The 23,175-nt window shown below is 38.4% G+C and overlaps 1 long non-coding RNA gene across 3 annotated transcripts in view; it reads left to right on the top strand.

Annotated features, from left to right (window-relative positions):
* LOC137853446 (uncharacterized) overlaps window positions 1–23,175 on the top strand; it is a 358,598-nt gene that overhangs the window by 92,151 nt on the left and 243,272 nt on the right. The window contains exons 3-4 of one of the 3 annotated variants that reach the window (XR_011094506.1): window positions 10,305–10,459; window positions 18,961–19,036. This is a non-coding gene — a long non-coding RNA (uncharacterized lncRNA). Of the gene's footprint in view, window positions 1–10,304; window positions 10,460–12,167; window positions 12,375–18,960; window positions 19,037–23,175 lie in introns of those variants that run through there. The other 2 variants (XR_011094507.1, XR_011094508.1) reach the window with 2 other exon arrangements.

The raw sequence follows: 23,175 nt of genomic DNA on the forward strand, positions 1-23,175 counted from the left end.
CTACACGGGCCTTTGGGCAGGCCTGTGGGCTTCTCCATGAGCCATAGAGGAACTGCTGCTGTGTGCCTGGAGCACCTCCTGCCCTCCTTCTGCACTGTCCTTGGGGTGTGCAGGGCTGTTTCTCAGCTGCTGTTGTGCAGCATCATTCAGTGGCTCGGCTCTGGCCAGCAGCGGGTCCCTTTTGGATCCTGCTGGAGCTGGCTCTGATCTGACATGGGGCAGCTAATGGGCTCTGTTCACAGAGATACCCTGCAGCCCCCCTTCTAGCAAACCCTTGCCACATTAGAATCAATACTGGGGGAATAAAGTGTTTAGAGAAAGGAAATAACAAGTGAATAAAAATTTAAAATGTTTTGCCTTCTGCAGCAAAGGCATAGTGGAGACAATAGCCAGGTTACTCGGCAGTGCTTTCCTGCTGTTCTAGAACAGGTACAGAAGATAGATCAGGAATTTGGGTTATTGGTAAGGCTTGCAAGAAAGGCTTTGAACTGCTTAGAGATTTTAACTGCACAGCTATTGACTTTGAGAGTGGTGTAAAACTTTGGAAAGGATCTTCTTTTTCTTTATTTTTATTTTTTTGAAACACAGAGATGTCTTTTATATGCAATGTGCTAGAGAGTGACACAATCTGTTTTGGCCCTAACCTAAGTAAATGAGCTTACTGTGACAGACAGTGCCAGAACTGTCGCTGTCTAGGGTTTTCAGCTTCAGATGTCATTATATTCGACATTGTCATGCAAGCACATTTTTGAGGAACAGCACAAGAATGAATTTTGCCTTCAGGAGAGCTGACTTTGAGTAAATGTGAAATGCCCTAGGGATTTCTCATTGGAATTCAGTAATGGTCTGGAAGTAAATACAGAAATAGAGCTGGTTTTAAAAATAGAGCAATAGGTAGGTCTGAAAGAATGTTAATATATGTATATGTATTTTATCAGAGAAAACACAACTCTATCTAATTGACCAGAATCTGAAATCGAGTAGTCAGAGTATACATAACTAAAGACTTGATGGTTTTTATGTTAAAAACCAAGCATATAAAGTAACATTAAAATATATATATGTCTAATAAGTAAGACATTGTACTGAAACAGTAAGTTGACAATGTAAAAATTAATTAAGATGGTATTTAAATTTGCTTTAAGCCTTAGTAAAACTATTCTTCTGCACTTCAAGAATCTGGATCATTTTTTATGGGTCTAATGGTAATGTGAATAAAAACTTATTTCTGCCAGTGTGTTTACAGAAGATTGAAGTAATATCTGATCAACTATAAAGTGAATTTGAAAACAAAGCATTTTAAAGAAGGTCGATTTCTTTTAGTAGTCTTTGCTTTCTGCCTTTTTGTGAAGCAAGCACAGCAGAAATTTACTTTGGATAGCCAAAGAGAAAATGGTTGGCTATGTGAAGGCTTCATGTCCCAAAGCAACTTTCCAAATTCATAAAATGTAGATTTTTATTTTCTTAACACACTCTGTAAAAAAAAAAAAATAAATCATCGAATCATGTATGTTGGAAAAGACCTTCAAAATCGTCAAGTCCAACCATCAACCTGACCTACTGAGTGCCATCACTAAACCATGTCCCTTTGTGTCACGTCCACACATCTCATAAATACCTCCAGGCATGGGAACTCCAACACTTCCCCAGGCAGCCCATTCCAGTGCTTGACCACCAGCTCTATGAAGACTGTCTTCCTGATATCCAATTTGAATGTCCTCTGGCACAACTTGAGATGACATGAATTGTTTGATTCCGGGAATGCTCATGCACACAATCAGAGAGCTAGGATGTCACAATGTGCACAACCCACTTATTTTTCTCAAGAGTTTATGAGATTGAACTATTTAGGTTGATTGGCTTTGGCCTTTATTGCCCCCCCCCCCCTTTTTTTTTGTAATTATACTTGGAAATAGATTGGTTTTTCAGGAAGCTGATAGTATGTAGCATTATCTAGGAGCTATACAAAGCTGAAAATTGCTCTGTCAAATTGTTATAGAATACTCAGTAATACGTTTGTCTTCCATTGGTTCATTTTGAGTACTGAAGAAAAATAACCTGAGAAGGAAGGGAGGAATCAACAGACAAGTGATAGTGAAAGGCAGCTCAATAGACAAAGGCAGTATACAATACAGTATATTGGTGAACTGATTTTGAGAATTTTTGGGAGGGGCAGTGAAGATGATCCAAGCTGTGGAAACATTTCTGAACAAGGAATGGTTAAGTAGGTTAGGACTGTTGCTTGTACAAGAGAGAACTGAAGCAGAAGTCACAGCAGTATATAAAGATCAGGATAGCCAGGGACAAGAAGGGTTGCGGTTGGTTGTTCTTCTCCCAGTATAGGAACCAAGTGGTATTAAATGGTCACATATTCAAAGCAAGAGAAGATGCTTCTTTATGCAACATGTACTGGAGCTGGGTACCCAGACACAGGATGCTGAAGTGTCACTGCTATATGCTAGCCTCTTTAGAAAATACTGCTTCCATGATAGATCAATTTTGAGAAGATACTGTTATCTCTTTGAGGATATATTAAAAATCATTACAATATTACTGACCACATACAGATCTGATTTTCAAAACATATTAAGGAATTTGAGTCTGTGATTAACTACAAAGAGTAATGCCTGCAAGAAAATGGATTTGTTGGCCTACCAAATTTTTGAAATTTCCGAAGTGACTGTCTTCATCAAAAAAAGATGATTTTTTTCTATTTTTTTTATTTTTATTTTTTTACTCTGAGGTGTAATAAATCAAAAGAGTTGGTATTTAGGGGGAGAAGCAAGGAAAAAAAATCACATGTAAAATAATGGGCTTATCCCAGCAAATGTTTTAGTAACTGTATTTCCATGGTGGGTTTTGGGTTTAGGTAGTCTGTATTCTAAAGAGGAAATTGGTCTTCAAAATGCCCCTGAATATCTTTGTGTGTGAAAAGACCTCTAAAGATAAATAGGATTCATAGAATCACAGAATGTTAGGAATTGAAAGGGGCCTTGAAAGATCATCTAGTCCAATCCCCCAGCCATTGGCAGGAACAGCTTCCACTAGATCAAGTTGCTCAAAGCCCCATCCAACCTGGCATTGAACACTTCCAGGGATTATTGAAATGCTTTGTTCAGTTGAGGCCTACCTTTAAGACATTTTGAATAGATGGCATGGCAAATTGTCAGTTGTCATCAGATGTGGATAAAATAATTGTATGTTTTTTTGGGGGTCCGTTTTAACAAGTAGATTCAAATGCTAACTTTTTTTTTTTTTTCTCTCAAAGAGCAGTTAAGAATTACTACAATATATGTAGCATTGCTACTCCACTCTGTGTAATAATCCCCATTGTCTGTAATCTGAATCCCAGTATATGAACGTGATAAATAATTCAGAACTGTTAGTTTGCCAACTAAAGCTGCTTCTTAGATTGCTGGAGAGGGTTGTTTTGTGCAGGTATGATCTGAATCAACAACCAGGGACATTTGATTGTGCTAAAACGCCTGGGAACAATAGCTATCAAGAAATAGGCATTTCTTACACAGTAGAGAGAGTGATCTGATTTTCTTTTAGGTGGATGGAAGATGAAAATGCAACCACATTTGTAACATTAAGGCTGGGTACTGGCAAAATAGAGAATATTAAATGAGGTAGGAGTAAAAGTTAGGGAGTATGGGAAGGGATTTAGTCTCAAAGATATTTGCTCAATGATTGCCTCTGTCAGGCCACTATGCAGGTAAATGGAGGAAAAAAAATGAAAAAAAAAAAGGATGCAAGGTTAGAGCAAGAAGAATGATAATGGGGTTAATCCTTGCTGATATCAACTGGCAGAGATCCACTGACATCAGTGGGGCTGGCAGCTTGTATCAGTTCTGTAAGTACTGGGTCATAGCCAGCCCTTCAAAAGCAAGGTTAGACATATTAGGATTTTCCTTGTTTTATTACAGAGGCATGTAAATTTGGCTTTAAAAATAGGGCAATGAAGTTACCATGTTTTTAAATATTAAAAATCAGCTTTTAATATCAACTTCCTATAGGACACTCCTTTGCTAGTTCTTGTTTCCTTGAGAGGTTATTTAGTACAATTAACCTGAATGAGGGTGTCTTTGTAACTAATTAATAATTAGTTGCAAGTTTTTGGTTGTGTTGCAGTGTGCATTGATCATGTATTGATCCCATTGAGGAGTCAAGTAGCATTTCAACACACAGGCTATTCTAGGGGAAATCAAATAGTTCATGCTCTTTGTGCAGATATCAGGATGATTTGAACATCCTGGAGAATGGAAGAGGGAGCATGAAAAGAGACAGAAGAGATGGATCTTCGTGTACAAGCTGAAGGCCCTCAGAGGAATTTTGAGAATGAACTTTCAAATTGTACTTCTGCTTCCCTCATATGTGTCAACGTCAAATAGTGCAAAGCATCTTCTTGCTGGGGTCAGTGATTTGGCTTACAGAAAATGCAGTAACTGGCTAATTAGATGGATTCCATATCTACCTCATGCACAATTACCTAATTGCTACAAATTTGATACACTGCTCATGATTTGTGAGATAAATGGAGACAGAGATCACAGATCTTATGGCACCATGCAAGTTTGGATTTCATTATGCAAGCATAAAAAAAATATCTAGTGCTTAGTCTTTTGATTATTTCTTGCACAGGCAGTAGTTCATAATCAAGATCTTGTTTTTATGACACTCTCAGAAGAAAATCAGCAAAGGAACTGTTTCCATATGTCTGAATCATTGTCTGTATGGTTTTGTGCCATGACGTCAACCTACTGTCTTTTGAAATCTCCTCCTCTCCTTTCCCCACAGTTGCATTTCAGGGAGATTTCCTCTTGTATCTTCAGTGAAGTACCCCAAGCAATGGAAGAGGCTTTGTTCATACATCTTTTTTCAAGTGAAATGTATTTAACTACTGACACTTTAGATTAAAGATAAAGTCCAAACAGAGTCAGAAATTAAGATCTGACTGGAAATCTCAGTCTACAAAACCAGGTTAAATGAAAGTTGAAGAGGTTCTGATCTTACATTATTTTATAATGGCTTAGATTCATTTCCTCAGCTCAGCAGTTTTAATTACATAGGAAGGAATACCCACTTACACCCAAGAAGGTAATTGCTAATGTAACAAGCCAATTACTGCAAACTTTTGGAACAATGAACTGTTAAATAAAGAATGTGGTAAAAGTGGGCTGTTACAGATGGCTTAGAGCTGGGTTTTCATTCCCAGATTAGCCCTGTGGCATTGAAAAGATTTTGTTCAAAGACGATTGAAAATATTTCCAAATGCTCAGCTATAATACTCTAATAGTTTAGAAGAGCTTCAACGTGTGTTTAGACCCCAGATTTGACATTACTTCTGTACTGGCAGCAATCACTATCTTTCTATCCTGTGTATATTCATGATTTGTAGAAGAGGAGAAATAAGACACAGAGCAGCTTTGAAGAGCAAGTGAGTTATTTGGTGTATGCATGTGCACAGTTAAAGGACATGAGCCCCATGAACCAGCATTGTGCCTTTGTGGCCAAGAAGGCCAGTGGTATCCTGGTGTGCATTAGGAATAGTGTTGCCAGCAGGTCGAGGGAGATGATCCCTCCTCTCTACTCAGCCCTGGTGAGGCCATCTCTGGAGCACTGTGTCTGGTCTCCCCAGTACAAGAGAGACATGGAGCTATTGGAGCGAGTCCAGCAGAGGGCTATGAAGATGATTAGGGGACTTCACTTATGAAGGAAAGTTGTGAGAGAGAGGCCTATTTAACTTGGATTAGAAAAGGCTGAGAGGGCATCTGATCAATGTTTATCAGTATTTTAAGGAAGGATGTCAAGGTGATGGGGCCAGATTCTTCAGAGATGCCCAGCAAAAGAATAAGAAACAATGGGAACAAAATGAAATGAACATGAGGTTCCATCTGAATATGAGGAAAAACTTTATTGTAAGGGTGACAGAGCAGTGGAACAGGTTGCCCAAAGAGGTTGTAGAATTTCCTTCTCTGAATATATTCAAAACCCACCCAGACATGATCTTGTGCAATGTGCTCTATGTGACCGTGCTTGAGCTGGGGGCAGGCGTGGACTAGATGATCTCCAGAGATCTGTTCTAACCTCAGTCTTTCTGTGATTCTCACATATATGTGATTAATGCAGTGAATGAACATTTCATTGCTCTTCAGTCACAGACTGTAGCTTGTTGTCCATCTGTTAAAGCTGCCTGTTATCTGTCTGTAGGAGTCTGAATGCACCCCTGAGTTAATGACCAGTGTCCTTTGGCACAGTAAATGGTTGATGCCTTGAGTATTAGTTGAGTTGCTGGGATCAGTCCCTGCCACTGAGGAAGTTTAGATGTTCATTTATTCCATTTTCTCTTCGAACTCTCCGGTTCCTTGCCTATTATGCTGAGTTTGGCTTTTTTTTTTTTTTAACACATTGCCTATTGATGGTCTACTGAAGCAATTCCTTGAACATCTGGATTTCAAGACCGCTGCTCATCTTGGGTTTTATTTTTCCATTTGCTTTTAAGTAAAGCAGGAAAGCTTTTTAAGGAACATACACACACACACACACACACACAAAGTGAAGCAAATGTGACAGCAGAGCACCCTTGGTCAGGTTTCGGACTACATTTTTCCCTATGCATGTTAATACAATGTGATAGCACAAACTACATGGAAGCTAGTCTATTTCCTATAAGGCTCTTAAGATAGAAATCTGATAACTACAAATATATAGACATCTAACATTTTTCCTTGCTACAGAGAAGAGTTTTGTAATAAAGGCCAGCACCGTTTCTGACAAACTGTAGGCTTCTGAATGCTAGGTAAATACTTGTTCCTCCTTCTAACCATTTCACAGGCTTATGACTCAGAAGAAAATATTCATAAACTTTATTTTCAACCTGAATTAGGTTAAAAAAAACCACAACACAACACACACACAAAAAGCCAACACTATTGTGATACCAATGTGCTCAGGACTTTCATAGGCAAACTGTCCAGCTTACACTATGACATAATATGCCATTTTCAGTAACTTCAGCATCATTTTAATAACAAATGAGAAGTAATGAGATTACTGGTGCTTTGTTCACTAGTTTTTGTGAGAGCCATTGCCATCTAACCTGGGCAGCTCTTTTGAAGAAGAAATAAAGCAGAAAAAAATGTTAATTTAGAGTAAGAAATCCAAGATTATTCTTCTCATTTTCTCTTCTCATCCCACGTTTGTGTCACCTGTCATAGACACCCAGCTGATTTTTTTGAAATTAAAAATACTGTTTTTCTTTGTGGCTTCCGAAGAACCACTTGAATTCTTAAGTGATATTTCGCCTAGGAAGCCTGAAGAGAACGTGATTCAAAGAAATAGCTCTCAGATGCATGTTGCATAGGGGTCTCTGTGGAAAATGACAAATCTTGTGGTCCAGCAATGTGATGGCAGTACTGTTTACAACTGTGGAGACTCTAAGAGGTCCAACCAGATTGACTAGTGTCCTTGATTCAGCATATTTTAGAAATAAATTAAGAATTTTCTTGGCTTGTTCTTTCAAGACACATCTACTTGAGAGTTGAACTGAGTTCATCTGCATTTCTTAAACTCACTTGGACCTTTATTAATATTCCAGTGTCCTAAACAGTACCGATTCCCTGCATAATGCAACAGCTGTCCCTTGTAGCCCTTGTACTAGTGCTGTCTGTAGAGACAGCTGGTCTCGTGCCCTTTAAACCTGATATCAAGCACTGAACAGTTGTGCAGGCTAAAGCATCCCTAACAACTGTCTCCTCCAGGACCCTCTTGTCTACTTAGACTGATGGTAGTTGGTGGTGCACTTGACCAGTGGAGAAAATGAATGAGAGGGAATGAAAAGACGAGGAAGTTTCAGCAGAGAGGGTCAACAGCTCCTCATAATTTAGTATTATCTGCAAACTTACTTAGTATACATTTGAGTCCTGCATCCAGATTGTTTATAAAAACATGAAAGAAAACTGTCTGTAAAATGGAGGCCTGGGGATCCCCACCCGTGACTGGCCACCAGCCTGATGTAAACCCACTTACTACATAACCCTTACAGCCTGACCTGTCAGCCAGTTGTTCACACATCATCTTATTTATTTGTCTAGCTGTAAGCTGGACATTCTGTTTAGGAGGATACTGTGAGAAACAGTATTGAAAACGTTGCTGAAATCCAAAAAGGTCACATCCCATGTCTTTCCTTGGTCAACTAAATGGGTAATCTTGTCATACAAGGAAATTAAATACATTAAAGAGGACTTTCCCTTTGAGAACTTGTGTTGACAATCACCAGTGTCTCTGTTGTCTTTCAGATGATTTTCAGTAACTTCCAGAATAATTTTCTTCATAATTTTACCAGGCGCTGAAGTGAGATTGACAGACCTCTAATTACTAGGGTCTTCTTTCTTACCCTTAGTGAAAACTGGGGCAACATTTTTCAGCTTCCAGTAACCTGGAAAAACATCCACCAGCTCTTTGAATACCCTGGGATTAATCCCATCAGGCCCTATAGATTTATGTGCATCCAGCTGGAGCAGTAAATCTCACACAAATTCAGAGCTGGCTGGGAGTTTGTTGTTCTCGCAGTCATGGTCCTCCAACTCAGGGTCTAGGGAGTAAAGAATCTCCCAGACCTCTGTTTCAGCTGTGTGGTATTCCCAGTTAGCATCTGGGAAGTTGAAGTCCAGAAGGACAAGGATAGATCTAGAGATGTTTCTCAGATCCTTGAAGAATAACTCATTGGTGAAATACACCATCATCACCACAGTACACATGTCACAGGACTCTTCCCACCAAGTTTTGATTATGCCAATGATGTCATAGGTCTAGGACAGAACCAAAGCTTCTCTTGCTTCGTGCATCAGTATAGAAACATTTCAAATGTGCTCCAGTGGACTCAGCATCTCATGGAGAAGACTGAAGGACCTCACTAGCACACAGTCCCTCAGACTCTGCCGTAGCTTATCAGCGGTGAGACTGATTTTATCCCTTTCCCCTCCAAATCTAGTTCAATGCTCTTTCAATCAGCCCTTCTAACTTGTGAACAAAAATCCCTTTCCATCTCTGAGAAAGGTGTATCCTGTCAGGTGCCAGCAGGCCTTGTGTTGTGTAGACTATCCCATAATCAAACAAAAAGAAAATTTTGCCAGTGACACCAGCCTCAGAGCCACATATTGATAAGCTGGGTCTGCCTGTTTCTACCAATATCATTCCCTGTTACTGGAAGGGTAGAGGAAAACTACCTGTGTGCCTGCTCCTTTAACCAATAGTCTCAAGGCCTGGAAGACCTTTTGGATTGCTCTTGGACTTTCTTTGCAACTTCATTGCCTCCTACATGAAAAAACATGAATAGTCTGAGGGCCATACAAGTCTAGTGAGTTTTCTAGCAATATCTTTAACCCGTCCCCAGGGAGGCAGCAGACCTCCCTGTGAGGCAGGTCTGGTTGGCATCCTAGGCCCTCTGTTTCCCTCAGAAGGGATGATGCCCACCATGCTCGCTAAGGCTGCCTTCCAGAGGTGTTGGGACGGCCACTGCTGCTCCTGGCTCCCATGCCTCCTCAAGAGAGCTGCCAGTTCCTGGTGGGTCTTTGCTGCCCCAGGGTTTCCCCAGTGTGGTGAGAAAAGAACACTAGGCCGCGATCCTTTGCTCCGAGCCAGCACAGGAAATGGTCACCTCAGCGTGAGATATGTATTTGCTAATAACTAAGACATGTTATTAAAAAGTCAAAAATGGAAAGCAAAATTAGAAGGGAAAATGTGTGGGAGAAATGAAAGAGGATTCTTTTAAGACAAAACAAAAAAAAAATGTAGACTGTAGGGCTCCAGTTACTATGAATGACTTAAGCAGGCAGACAACACAAAAGGGTGAAAAGGAGGAGAGAATGAAGAGAAGAAAAGAAAATGTAGGTTATACAATCCTTTAAATGACATTACAAAAGCTTTCACAGGTATTTGGATTTCAAATAGAATTAAAATACACTAAATTACTTCAGTTATTATGAGGAAAATTAAAATGCCTTTTTTTTTTTTTTTAATATGAATATAGATTCAGACTATACCTGTGATCTTTGTAGTCATATTTCTAATGTAGTTGTTCATTATTTGGCTGGTGATGGAACGCAAGTTTTCCTCACTTCATTCTTTCTCTGAGGTATGCACAAAGGTTGAATTTAATTCAATGGAGAAAACGCAATTAGATGGCAGTTAGAATGTTAAGGAACTAGATTTAAAGTAAGTCAAACTTTATTTTTTTTTTTTTGATAAAACACTAGTTGCTTGTACTGTGCACATTTTAAAGTGCTTCATCTTCTTTTCAGCGGGGACTGCAACGTTTGAGATTATCTTGACTTTGCTAAAGTACTACACATTTGACAACTGTCAACAGGACTATATTTAGAGGGCCAATACTTCATGTAGTGGTTTAGCAGCCAGCGTTCCAGTGAAGGAGCATTTCTCAAAGGCTCTTCACTCAGTAAGTAAATGCATGAAGCCCTGATCTGTCACCTGTTCTGCATGTAATAAAAATGTTAATTGTTCTCTTAGATGAATATATTCTCATCTCTTATAAAAATGAAAAGTTGTCCAAAAAATAGCAAGCACGGTAACCATCCTGTAGGGGCAGAATCTCTTACAGAGATGCAATATGAAGTACATAAAACTGTATATACACAGTATATAGTCAATTGTTTTGTGTAATTTAAGTAACTGAATTGAGAGCCACTCTAGAAGGGAAGATAGTAGAAACTAATTTTGCTCATTGCAATAACTGACTAAAGAGGCTGTTGGAATTCTGCCCCGGTATCTGATGTCAGAAAGAAAATTCAGTATTATGCCTTAAGGTTGTTTTTTGTTTCTTGGTTTGCTGTTTAATCTCAGAAGAATTTTATATAATACTCTCAGTTGTCTATAATTTAATTATTTTACATTTGGAGCCTCCACTCAAATGCTGTGTTTTCCTTGAAAATGAGTACTTAGTTGGGAGCTCTACTGTTGTTGCAGTTCCTCCATCCTGGTTAGATCAGGATGAAACCTGATTCTCTAAAGCTGCCTGATCACAATTTGCTCCTATAATTCCTTTTAACAATGCTTTTACAATTTGTTTGACCTCAGTTTTTGAATCTGTCACATACCCACCACTTCTTTTGTTCTGTTTCTGAATCATGCTTTGAGAGAAGATAAGCTTAGTGGATTTTTTTTTTTTCTTTTTTCTTTAATATCTGAGAAGGAGCTGGTAGGGATCCATTGTTGTTGTTATGTGTGGTTCAAGTCTGAGTGCTTCATTACCGTAGCCTGTGAAATCCATAAGAATCATCTATCCCTCAAGGTATGGGTTTTGTCCCAAAGATGAGGTTTTACCTGAGCCAGACTTCAAATTGATTAAAAACAAGCTGGTTTAAGACTTCTTTGTACACACAACTGCTGGATTTTTGTAGTCTTTAGATATGATTTAAATCTATGGGTACAGAGGTAATGGTTCATACACTGATATATATATCTGCAGCCGTAGTATTTACTTTATGTAGTATTTCCTTTTTATGACTTTTTCAAGCTAAATTACTTGCCATAACTGACATAAATTAAATGTTCAGAACCTGCATTCAGTTTTCACTCCAGCAATTCAGTTTGAGAGTTTATATTCATGTGAGCAGGAAGTAGTCACCCATCTGATGATCTGTCTCGCAGCCTAAATCATAACCAGAAAGTATTTTATGCCTGAAGAAATAATCTCTGCAACCTCTTCATGATGATTTCTTTTGACTCTATCAGTCCGCAATGTGTAAGGGTAGTCTGTATAATCATATTTCTACTCTTAAGTTATGTGGCAGTATTAGAAAATGATTATGCATAAGGAGAATAATAGCAGTTATAACTTCAAGATAAGATCTGCTTCCAATCTTTAGTTAGTAAAAATTTTGAAGTGTCGTGGACAATCTTTTCATTTTTGTGCTGGTGTGACCTTGTCTGGCTGCCAGATTCAGTCAGCTTCTCTCTTGTTCCCCTTCTCAACAGAACAAGGGGAGAAACTAAGAAAAATTTCTGGGTGTAGATAAGGACAGGGAGATGAATTACCAATTATCACCAAAGGCAAAACAGACTTGACTTGGTTAGGATTAATTAGCTTTATTACTAATTGAAAATAGAGTAGGATGGTGAGAAATAAAAACAAAACTAAACCCACCTTTCCCTAATTCTCCCATCTTTCTTGGCTTGCTTTCACTCCTTTGCTTCCTCTACTGCCTCCTCCCTTCCATGTGGCACAGGAGATGGGGAGCAGGTGTTGCAGTCAGCCCATAAGAGTTCCTCTCTGCTGCTTCTTCCTCTAAACACTTTTCAGATATGTGCAAAGGACGGAAAAGTAATAAATCCATGCTCATGCAGCAGGAGAGGTGAGTGGAACACATACAGAGCCATCTCCAGGCACTGCAGACCATTGCTGATATGCTTGAAAGTTGACATTGTTAATTTTTCCTCTAGAAATCATTGGCTGTTTTTTTTCTAGTTAGTTCAGTGGAGGCTTTTATAAATATGTTTTTAAAATAATGTTTTTAAATAATGCAATAATGCTAAATGCTTATAAAACACACTCTAATGACATCGTTTTAGGTTCTATGTGTCAGTGTCTGTGTGTAGGTTTTACTCTAAGCACATACAAAGCATTCCAGCCATCATTATGCTCCAACTAGAGAAAGTGTTTTTGCAAAAGCCATGTTGTTAACTTTTATAGTGTTTATGAATTTTCTGATGCTTTATATATATGTGTGTGTGTGTGCGTGTATGTAATATATATGATTTCTCTCTGTAAAGAAGAGTTCACAAATCTACATTTCTGAGCTATTAGTTTTCAGGAATGTTTTCCTTGCACCTCTATGGTCACCTATATGTGGCATAAGTTCAGGCTGATTGCAATAAAAAGGTGGTACATTCATGACACTAGCAGCCAGCTTCTGAAGTCTTTGGCAAAATCCTGTTAAAGTTGTAAGGATTTTACCCAGAGTACAGTTGTTGCTGTAAATTACAAATGCTGTTTTGCTGAGATAAACCAAGCACTTCTGATCATGAAAATGTTGCTATTCATGGGTACACGTTAGAAAAATGTTCACTGGTTTTGTAGTTTACTACTTCTCTAGAAAAGAAAGTTCATTTTCTGTAAGCTGGTCAGTTTGGAGTGAAAGACTGTCTACTTTGATGCCACCTTTCTTTTTATCAGAATCATGCAATACCAATGTGTGTGCCTTTTACTGTCTGGAGCTATGAACACTCCTAGAGACCTTTTTTGTCTTTATCTTTCACCACTCATGCATAAAATTTCAGGATATATCCATTCTTTTGTACCTCTGCTTTGATTTTGATTGGATGAAGTACTGTCTGAGGAGAAAGGAGAAAATTGCTAACTGAGATCTATGGAAGCCTATGGTATGCAATTAACTTCCTTTAAACATGTAGTATTACGTGATGATAGCCAGTGAAAATAATTTCCCAGTATTCTAAAGTTGTAAAGCTGACTCACCTCTAATAATCTGGGCAAAAGCATTTAAGTTGGGGTGTAAACTGTCTTGAATTATCAATGTTGAGAAATATGAAACAATAATATTTTGGAAACCCTATTCTGAACATTTGATACCCACATGTACTGTTTCTCAAAGGAAATGACAACTATTAGCCAAAAATTTCTCCTGTCTCCCCTTATGCTGACTTACTCTAACATCTTCAGGGAGTACCTGGTCACCATGCACTGCAGCGTATGGAAGTGGGTTTATAACCTGAAGAAATAAAATCAAGAGACAACTGCTTAACTTTAAATCCCGAAACTCACTGTAGCAACACTTACAAGTGTGAAAAGATTTTGGTTTACAGTGTTTAATTATAAATAGCAACAACAACAGTGGGAAAAGAGTAGTGCTAGCGGGAAAAGTGTGGGGGGCAGAAAGGTCTACAAATGGAGGGGAAAAAAAGTTATTTTTGGAATGCAGCTCTGATTAAAAATCTTCAACTACCTTAAAATTATTTATGTGATGAGTGTGTTGCTGCTAGGTTATTCCTCCAGTTCAAGGAAACTCATGGCCTTTTTAGAAGACAAGGATTGTTCATGTTCATGCTTCAACATGCTGCCTCTGTGATAGGAAGAGGTGTTTGTTTTCTTATAAGAACTTGTGATTGAATTATCCAGTCACATCCTTGACCCTTGAACAAAGCATTTTGATAACTTTGACTCATATTCATGGCCAAACTTGCCAAAACATGCAGGCAGAATCGAACCCGAATCCAAATAACTCTTATTTCTCCCTGAGACTCCAGTACAGTATAGACCAAGAACAGAAATACTGCTTATTTAAAGGAAAAAAAAGTTCAAGAGCTGACGACCATAGTGACCCCCAGTGAAGATGTGTACAAACAGCAAGGCAAGTGGAGTTTATTCATGAAAGACCCTGAGCTCCTGTGTTTATATTTTGTAAATGTGGTATTCTAGGATTTCATGGCTTCCCGCTGCGGTTAATTGCCCAATCCCCAGACGGTGCTTTCTCTGCGTGAAAGACAGCCATTGCACATACTTATTCATGTGAGGACAGTTTTATAGAATATCTGACTGTGTGCTAGAACACCAGCTGTTGGTCTCCACTGAGGTGTGCAGCACTCATCTGTACTTAGTTTGATTACTTTTGTTGTACTTCAGATTCGTTAACTCTTCAGAAGCTTTACAATTAATTGGCAGTCAAGTCACATCATTCCTTTTCTATTTTTCAGTCTTTGCAGTATACTTTAGGCAAATGATCTTTTCTTGCACAGACAGTCAGGTTTGGCTGCTGTCTTCAAAAACATTGTAAAACTAATGCATTGAGAATGATTTATGATAAGAAAATGCCTTTTAATTTCTATTGCTATTACTGAAGGAAAACAAACTGTTTAGAAGGTGGAAATGATAGCATGCAGCTCATTTAGGTTTCTTTAGTAGGTATGTAGTGCTGGATGAACAGAAATACTCTGGTGTTGACAAACAAGGCTTTCAATGGATCAGCTGATAAACTGCAGTGTTTGTGTGATATATTACCTACAGGTGCAGGTATATATGGTGACTGTTAGCTAGAACCCTGTTATACAAGGATCAGAGGTTGCAGTGAATGAATTAAAGATGATTGACTCGTACTGTAGAGAGCTGCTGTCATTGCTGGGCTGCTGTTGACTTTTGACAGTAAGCTACTCCTTGCAAGAGCATAAGGTCTGAATTAACTTCTATGCCAACCAAAATAATTCTGTGCTTACTCAAAGAATTTGACTATCTCCCATTTCTCAATGGTGAACATAGAGGTATCATCATATTTCAGTAGCTATAAGCCTCTGTTTCATAATAGCAAGAAGAATTTACTGCAAAGGCTTCTCTATATAGAAGCCATAGTATATTCCTGCTGCTCGCAGTATGCTTCCTGTTATGGATCACATTGGTATTATCATTTTGGCTAAGGAAGTGAACTTGTGATACTCTAACAGCTGGATCTTGCTACGTTTTCACATCATACTGCTGAATCTCAGTACTTTGGTTGTATAAACACAGCTATCTTGCAAACTCAAGGACTGTATTTTATGATCTTTGAATTTTCTTTGTTTCATGAGTATTATGTGGTATCTGATGTATCCAGTATGTGTGGGACATTTTACTTATTAAAGGTATTTGGGAAAGAAGTCTAACTGTAGAGCACAAAAGTATCCTGTCAATATTAGGGGGTGTTTTTGACTTTCCTCTTAGAGGTGGGAAACTGGAAGGAGTGCATGGGTACCTGCAGGCCTCTGGAGGGAGGAAAGCTGTAGATACCAGACACAGGCAGTAGCTTGTTGGCTTTTGTTCTCAACAATTCTGAAAGGTATGGTGAAGAAGGCCATTGATAAAGAAGGAAAGCTCTATCTGGGATACTGGATGCTTCCTTTAATAGGCTTGAGTAAATGAAACAAAGTTTAGGAACACAGAAAAGCTCCTGGGAGCTTATTTGATTTGATTGCTAAACCTTTTGAAGTGTGCTTATTGCTATAAGGAAGGAAATCTGGAAAAGGTCAAGTATGAATTAGGTGAGAAATACAAAAAGGCATTGCTTGAGATGGTCATTAAATAAGACAAAAATGAGATTCAGGAATAAATGGAACAGTATCACTGTAAAGGTGAAATGCCTCAGCATAAATCACTAAAGACAGTGAAACTGGAACAAGTCTATCCAAGATGCATTGATTTTCTAGAGGTCCAATTCCAATCTGGTGAAATTGATATTTTGCAAGAGCCTCATATCCCAGTCTACATGCCTGCTTGTGAAGACCTTGTAAAGACTAAAGGTCAGTCTATCTGTCTCTGTCTACTGTACTTACGTATTTCTAACACAACCATTACCATCATGTCTAGGAGTAGGAAAAATGATCAATATTATTGTCTCTGGTGTTGGGGAGTATCCAAAGCCCTGCTACATTAGGCTCTGAGTGACTGAAACAAAGACATATCCGTGCCCATGGGAGCTCACAATCTAGTGTTTGAGGCAATAAGATAGGAACAATTGAATAATCAGATGAGCAGGAAACAAAGGCATGGTAATGGCCCCTCCCTGCAGATGAAGGAAGCATTCAGTGTAGCTGCCAGAGCTGTCCATAGTCTGGGCCTCCAGGGTATCAAGATGTTTATTTGAGATGGGACCCACCTCCTCTTTTCATGTAGCGGTGTCAGGGATTATCAGAGCAATTCTCTGGGACCTTTCTGATGCTCTGTTGCTTTGCTGCCTGCTTTGAATGGGGAAAGACTCTAAGTCCTGTTGTTCCCATGTGGTTATTCACACTCTGAATCAATCCAAACAAATCTCAGGTGTATTTCTTGGGATTTCATCTTATTTGTCCCACTTTTTTATTAAAGTAAAAAGGCCACCACTATGAAACAGGTAATAATTGCTCAGAAGGGGGCTCTGGGACTTTGAGAATGATCACAGAAATAAATCAAAGGGTTAATACAAAAATAAACTGCTGAACACATTACTTAGGTCTTTGTAATATTTGCCTTCTAAAATGTAGTTTTATGTGAGTAATGTTAGTATCAATATTAATATCTGCTGAGATGAACAAAACTAACAATGTAATAGGAAAAATAAATGTTAGCCTCCACAATAAAGTTTTCCATGGGGAGTGTCAGAAACCCTAGGACAATTTTCAAGGGCTGATTTAAATCTCTGAATTTTAGACTGGTGTCACTGTTCTACTCAGTCTGTCATTGTTACTTATTTTCTTTCTTTCTTTTTTTTTTTTTTTATCTGTTTCTACACAGTTGCAGTTAAATGTCCTACAGAGAAGAACATCTTTAGTTTGTGCCTGCATGAATGTGCATAGCTTGTTTCAGTACTTAATTGTCTGATATCTTCAACAGAAGATACAATAACTGTATTTTTAAGCACATTTTTTCTTGTAATTGCAATATTAAATATATTCACTGTACACTTCCTTGATATTTGCAAACACTAAAATGAAAGTGGTTTATAAGAGGAGAAGGGGATCATCCATGTTATTTTTTCTTTTTTTTTTTCTTTTTTTTTTTTTTTTTTTTCCCAGAGGATATTTATCTTTAAACACGTTGAGCAGTCTGGAGATGAAAGAAAATGCTATATAGCACTACAGGCAGAGCCAAATGTAGGTCTTTAGTGAAAGCCCAGAGCTAAGCTACCTGGACAACCATTAGCAGGGAAGATGAATATGGGCAGTACCTTCCCATTTAGGATTGTGTATATTCGTTCTATTGACAAGTCCACCATTGCTAGCTGGTATCACACTAGCTCAGATTTGCTTGAACATGCTTCCGTCACACTGAATTACAACGTAGATCTGCTCTGACAAGACAACACCTCATTCTCTGCCCCTGCTAGATAGAGGTTTAGCCAAAGCATCCTCTTGTGGTCTCTGAGCTCTGGGTGATTGCTCGTTGTCTGACAGCTCCAAATTCCTGCAAGGTACAGCATGTCCTAAAACCAGCACATTGCTTGTAGCCATGCCTTCCCCTGAACAGCCGCAGGAAGAAATTTCACAACTGTTTTGCCAATTGTGGTGACAGGCAAATCCATTGTCCTGCAGGGGTTGGAAGCTTTATGTGGTCCCTGCTGCCATTCTGGGAAGCTTTAATCCAGTGTCTGGATAGCTCTGCCTGTAACATTGGCAAAGTAGAACTGTGAAAGAAATGTCTATGAGGGTGTTTTCTCCAGTGACAAAAACTTGAATGCAGTAGAAGCATTTTATTCTGTGAAACAGGGGGGCCAGAGGCAGAAGCTGGTGTAAATCAGCACAGCTCCTTTGAAGAGACTAGGGCAATGATTCTTTAGATCCGCAGCTGCATCTTATCTTGCATTTTCAAATTAGAATATTATGCATAAACACAATGAGTTGTTCTCCTCAGTGGTGTGGGAAGTACACATTTTGGCCCTCTTGACCTGCAATCTGTTAGCAGCTTTCAGCAATTACACACTTCGTATAAATGATAAATGACTAATAGTACAGAATGCATTAATTTTACACTCTTCAACCTCTTGGTAGTTATTTTCTTGTGGTAAAACTATATCCTGATATTTATGAAATGAATAAAAATCTTAAAGAAAAATGAGCAAAGATCATAGAATTGGCCTGGTACGGTTGGCAGCCTCTGCATGTTTCACTCATGTCCAGCAACAGCCTAGTAAACACATAAGGGTAGCTCCATCTTCTCTTAATTATCTCAGGCTGAAAGGAGAAGGAACCCTACCTTGTACAGAGGTCTCATGAGAGTAATTATTTTTTCTGCTAACTCCGCCAGCCAAAATTTTGGTCATTGTGGAAACAAATGCCCCTGTATTTTCCTCTTTTTTTTTTTTTTTATTTTTTTAATTTTATTAGTGCTTTCCATTTAGGCTGTTGTTCTTGCCTTAGATGTTGGCCCTAGCAACTTGGCCAATTCTTGTGTGTCTCATGGGCTTTTTCCATGTCCTCCTTCAGGCAGACCACTGCATACCTGGACTTCCCACCATGATCAACTCCCTGGGCCATTTCTCCTCAGCAGCTTTTGACTCTGGTAATTGCCCCTGGCTGTGAAAGTCACTAAGTTTTCCCCTTCACTAAATATCACGGAGGCACAAGAACCTCATCACAGTGCTGAATCCATCCCCTTGGCTTCCTCAAATGGCCTTTTGCTCTTTGCTTTCCATGGCAGCATAATGAAATGAGGCAGCAGTTTCATTACAGTATGCTCCAAATGCTGTTTTATGTAATGTTGTTTGCAGTGCTGTAGTTTGCTTCCTTACTGCCAGTTTCATCACCGTCTATAAAGCTTAATTCAATTGTTTGTTGATTACCTCTTTGGATTAGTGCATAAATCTCAAATTGAAGCTGCTAGAAGCATTGGTAGGGCTATAGATGTCAAAAGACTTTGTCTCTCTATTTTTGTGTCCTTATCTGGGGTTACACTGGAGTAAACCTTTGCTGCTGTTGTAAAGATGTTCAGGAATTAGAGGAGAAGGCTTCATGCTCATAAAACTTCTTTTTAAACAGTTCTGTAGAAGAACAACTATGGAGAGAATTGTATATGCCTACTCTAAGTTCTACATCCTCTTTCAACTAGAACATGTATTACTTTGCATTACTTCGGTGTTTGTCAAATTACACAAAGAGAATAAATCTCTTCTCTATTTAATGTATGAGATATTATCTAAATACTGCCAGGACCATGAAGGTTTCTATTTTGAGGCATCTCTTTAAATAAACCACATTTTGTACTTTGGAAGCAAGCCAAATAGAAGTGGTTTTTACTCAAGTTTTTAAGCCAGGATCTACCTTAGAAGCAGTTGTGTTGGCTCTGCCTCTTTGCCCACATTCCCAACTCCTGAGAAGTCCTGAGACTTACGGAGATTCTGGTTTGCTTTCATAACTTGCAAGGTGCTTTTCTCACCTCTCTTATGCCATCTGAGTGTGGGAAGCTCTCACGTTCATTTTAGGTTTTCAACATGGATCTTTAATGTCTTAGTATATGTTACTTTATATGTTTTTCCTTTCAAAGGTGATGCAGTTCTACTATTCAAATAGTTTTCCAGGTAAAGGAAATTATATGCTATATATAGAATTAAACACAGAGGAATCTTGATAATAAATTGAGATGGCATCAGCAAATGATGTGTAGACTTGTTTACAACTAGCTTTTTTTTTTCTCTGTGTCATGCTTTTATGTGTTTTTATCTCCCCCCTCCCCCCCCCCCCCTTTTTGCCTTCCTTTTCCTTACTTTTTTTCCTTACTTCTTCCTTCCTTGCCTTTCTGTCCAAGTTGTATGTTCTGCCTTACATGGTTTCTGCTCCATTTTCCTTCTGTGACCTCATGGAGGAAGAAGAGAAAGCCATTAATATTAACGTGTTGTCTGAAGTTTGTGATGTACACAGGAATTCAGAAATGAGCAATATCAATTTTCCAGCTATTATTGAATCTGAATTTACAAAAAACAAATACACTTGACATTTTCATCATATTTCTTTCTTAATTAAGTTTGTTGAATGCCTTGGTGCAATCTTATTTATTGGAAAATTACAAAAAGCATGTATGGAGATCATGAAACTTCTCCTTGGTCTTCTGAGACTCAAGATGCAACTAGCTTCTACAAATTACACTTGGATAGGGCTATTTTTCTACCTCCTTTTTCTACATATCAGCCTTTCTTGTTTGGTGACAATGGCAAGAGCAAGTGATCTACTCTGGTGCTGCTGTTTCTTGCTTGTACAGATGGTCACTTACTTTTGCTGGGGGCTGTGTCTACAAGGCCAGTCTTCTGAGAATTGATGAGGTTTTGGTAATAAACATGCCTTGACGTAATACGTAAGGATTTAAATGTATATTAAAATATCCTGACAAATAAACTCCTTAAATTAATTGAAGAGAAGTATTTTTGAAATCTTATTCACACTTTCTACTTGTAATGTGGCTAGTGTTTGTCATCTGACCCTTATCAGCTGATGAGAGCAACCTGTCCACTTTGCTTACATTTTCAGTCAGTTTATGGTCAAGTTTCACTGTCCCTTGTGTACATACCATCAAGGTGTCACACCATAGCAGCAAAACCAGGAGAGTGTTTGCTTAAAAGTATGCATCCTTTTGGAGTTCCTCCTCCAACTTTCATAACCATTTTTCGTTGACTCTCACACTAGGTTTTTTACTTTTTAATAAACCTTTTATTGGGTGTAAGTTTTACTTGGTGGTGTCCCTTTAAATACTGCACTCTGCCTAAATAAAAGATGGGAAGATAGATGTTGAATGAACATTCATTGATTGCTTTCTGATTGCTAGTTCAGGTGTCTTTCTTCAGCCATATAGAATGGCCATATGGGAAATCAATAGTGATGATCTTTATTATAAAGTACCAGAAGTGAGGTGCTTCACCTATACATGTTTTTGGGGAGGGAGAGGGATCAGAACCCAATTAGAAAATGCATGAAACTGACAGAGCACAATGTTCCTTTAAAATTGCTGAGGGCTGCAAAACGAACAGAAAGCTTAATGAAATATTCAGACAGTTGCACATTCTGTATGTAAGTTAATCTCGGAGTTAGAGAGGTCCACAAATTTAGTACATCTTGCTTCATTTTTGTATAAAGTGCTGGTAGTTGTATGTTTTTACATGTGAAATGACAGTAATTAGTGAGAAAGGCCTTGGAAAGTTCAGTAAGTTCAATTATAAAGAAGTTATTGGAATTGATTCTCACTGAGTAAGCAAATAAGCCAAGGTCTGATTTGATCTCTCTGATACTTCTTGTTATGTTAAGAATGACAGGTTTTTTATTTTTATTTTCTTACTATTTACTTTTGAAAGAGTAGGAGTAACAATAATTTCAAACTCTTCAAATCATGCTAAAAGGCTTCGCAGCAGACATGCAAGATAAGACAAAAAAACTCAGTCCTTGAGGAGATAATGGGTTTGGGTTTTGGATGGTTAACTGTAGTGTGTGCCTAAGTTAAATGTATAGGCTACACTTGCAGAAGCAGCCATCTGCACTAGGCAAGAAAGTGAAGTTCTTTATCTACCTGCCCAGGCGGTGCAGCACAAGCTGCCACTGCTTCTCAGCTCCACTGAAATCTTTGTCAGTGTATCTCTACCCTCCTGCGGCAGCTGCAGATTTGTTTGCAATGTTTATTTTGGCATTTCTTATTTTGGTCCCCCAAAGAAATCAAGCAAAACTTGTCTCTAGCCTGTATTGTATTATATGGGAAGAGATGCCACTTCTTTCTTTACCCTAATAATATTTTATGATTCGTCAAAGGTTTGGTGCAGTCGTAGATCTGGTTGTACTTCACCCTTTGATTAAAGACAAGTCTTCCACATCACCAATTCCATTTCAGTCTCCAGATTCTTAACATTTAGATATGTAGGGCAAAAAATAACCACTGTATCCTGTTGCGAAATCCAGGAACTGCTTCATTTTATTTTGCCTTTTATCTGACTTCTTTATTTTATTTTATTTTATTTTATTTTTTTAACAATGCCTGTGCTGTAAAAAGCTATATGGAACTTTCTGCATGAACGTATTTATCATCTCAGAGGGGTAAAAAGTCATCTAGTTCATATTAACTGAACTCTGTGGTTCCCTGTGGTCAACAGCTGGATGACAAGACATCAAGTGTACATTAGGCAGCTTTCTAATTAAATATCTTCATTGCATCTAAAACACATAGTAGCACTTCCTAGCTAATAAAGTACACTGCAGTCAATTTGTTGCAGATACCGCATTGCCACTCCTATTCCAGACCTCTTACAGTCTGTTGCAAGAGTAGGATACAAACATAATATGTTGTAAAAAGTAACATTTAGCTGTGATTTTGCAAAGTGTTATCCTATTTGTTTTAAGTGTCATGTAATTATCAATTCATTTACTACCTATTGTAATGCCATGAATCATAATGAATGTATTTGCATAATAGGTAGTATCACATGAGCTCAATTATAATTCAGTATTAGCTAAATGTACCATGAAAACAAAATGTTTCCCATAAAGGTAGGCTGGGGTTGATATATAACCTGTCTCATACATGGTGTATCACAAAAGCTGTCAAGGGAAATTGTTCCATTTGTGGACTTGCTCTCAGAGGGAACTACTTTGCAGCTCTGAACTTCATATATTTCCTCTTCCACCTCCAACCCCCCATATTTAAATGTTCTGTGGCCATGTCAACCCTGC

This window comes from Anas acuta, chromosome 3 (genome assembly GCF_963932015.1).
Source record: "Anas acuta chromosome 3, bAnaAcu1.1, whole genome shotgun sequence".
Lineage (NCBI taxonomy): Eukaryota > Metazoa > Chordata > Aves > Anseriformes > Anatidae > Anas > Anas acuta.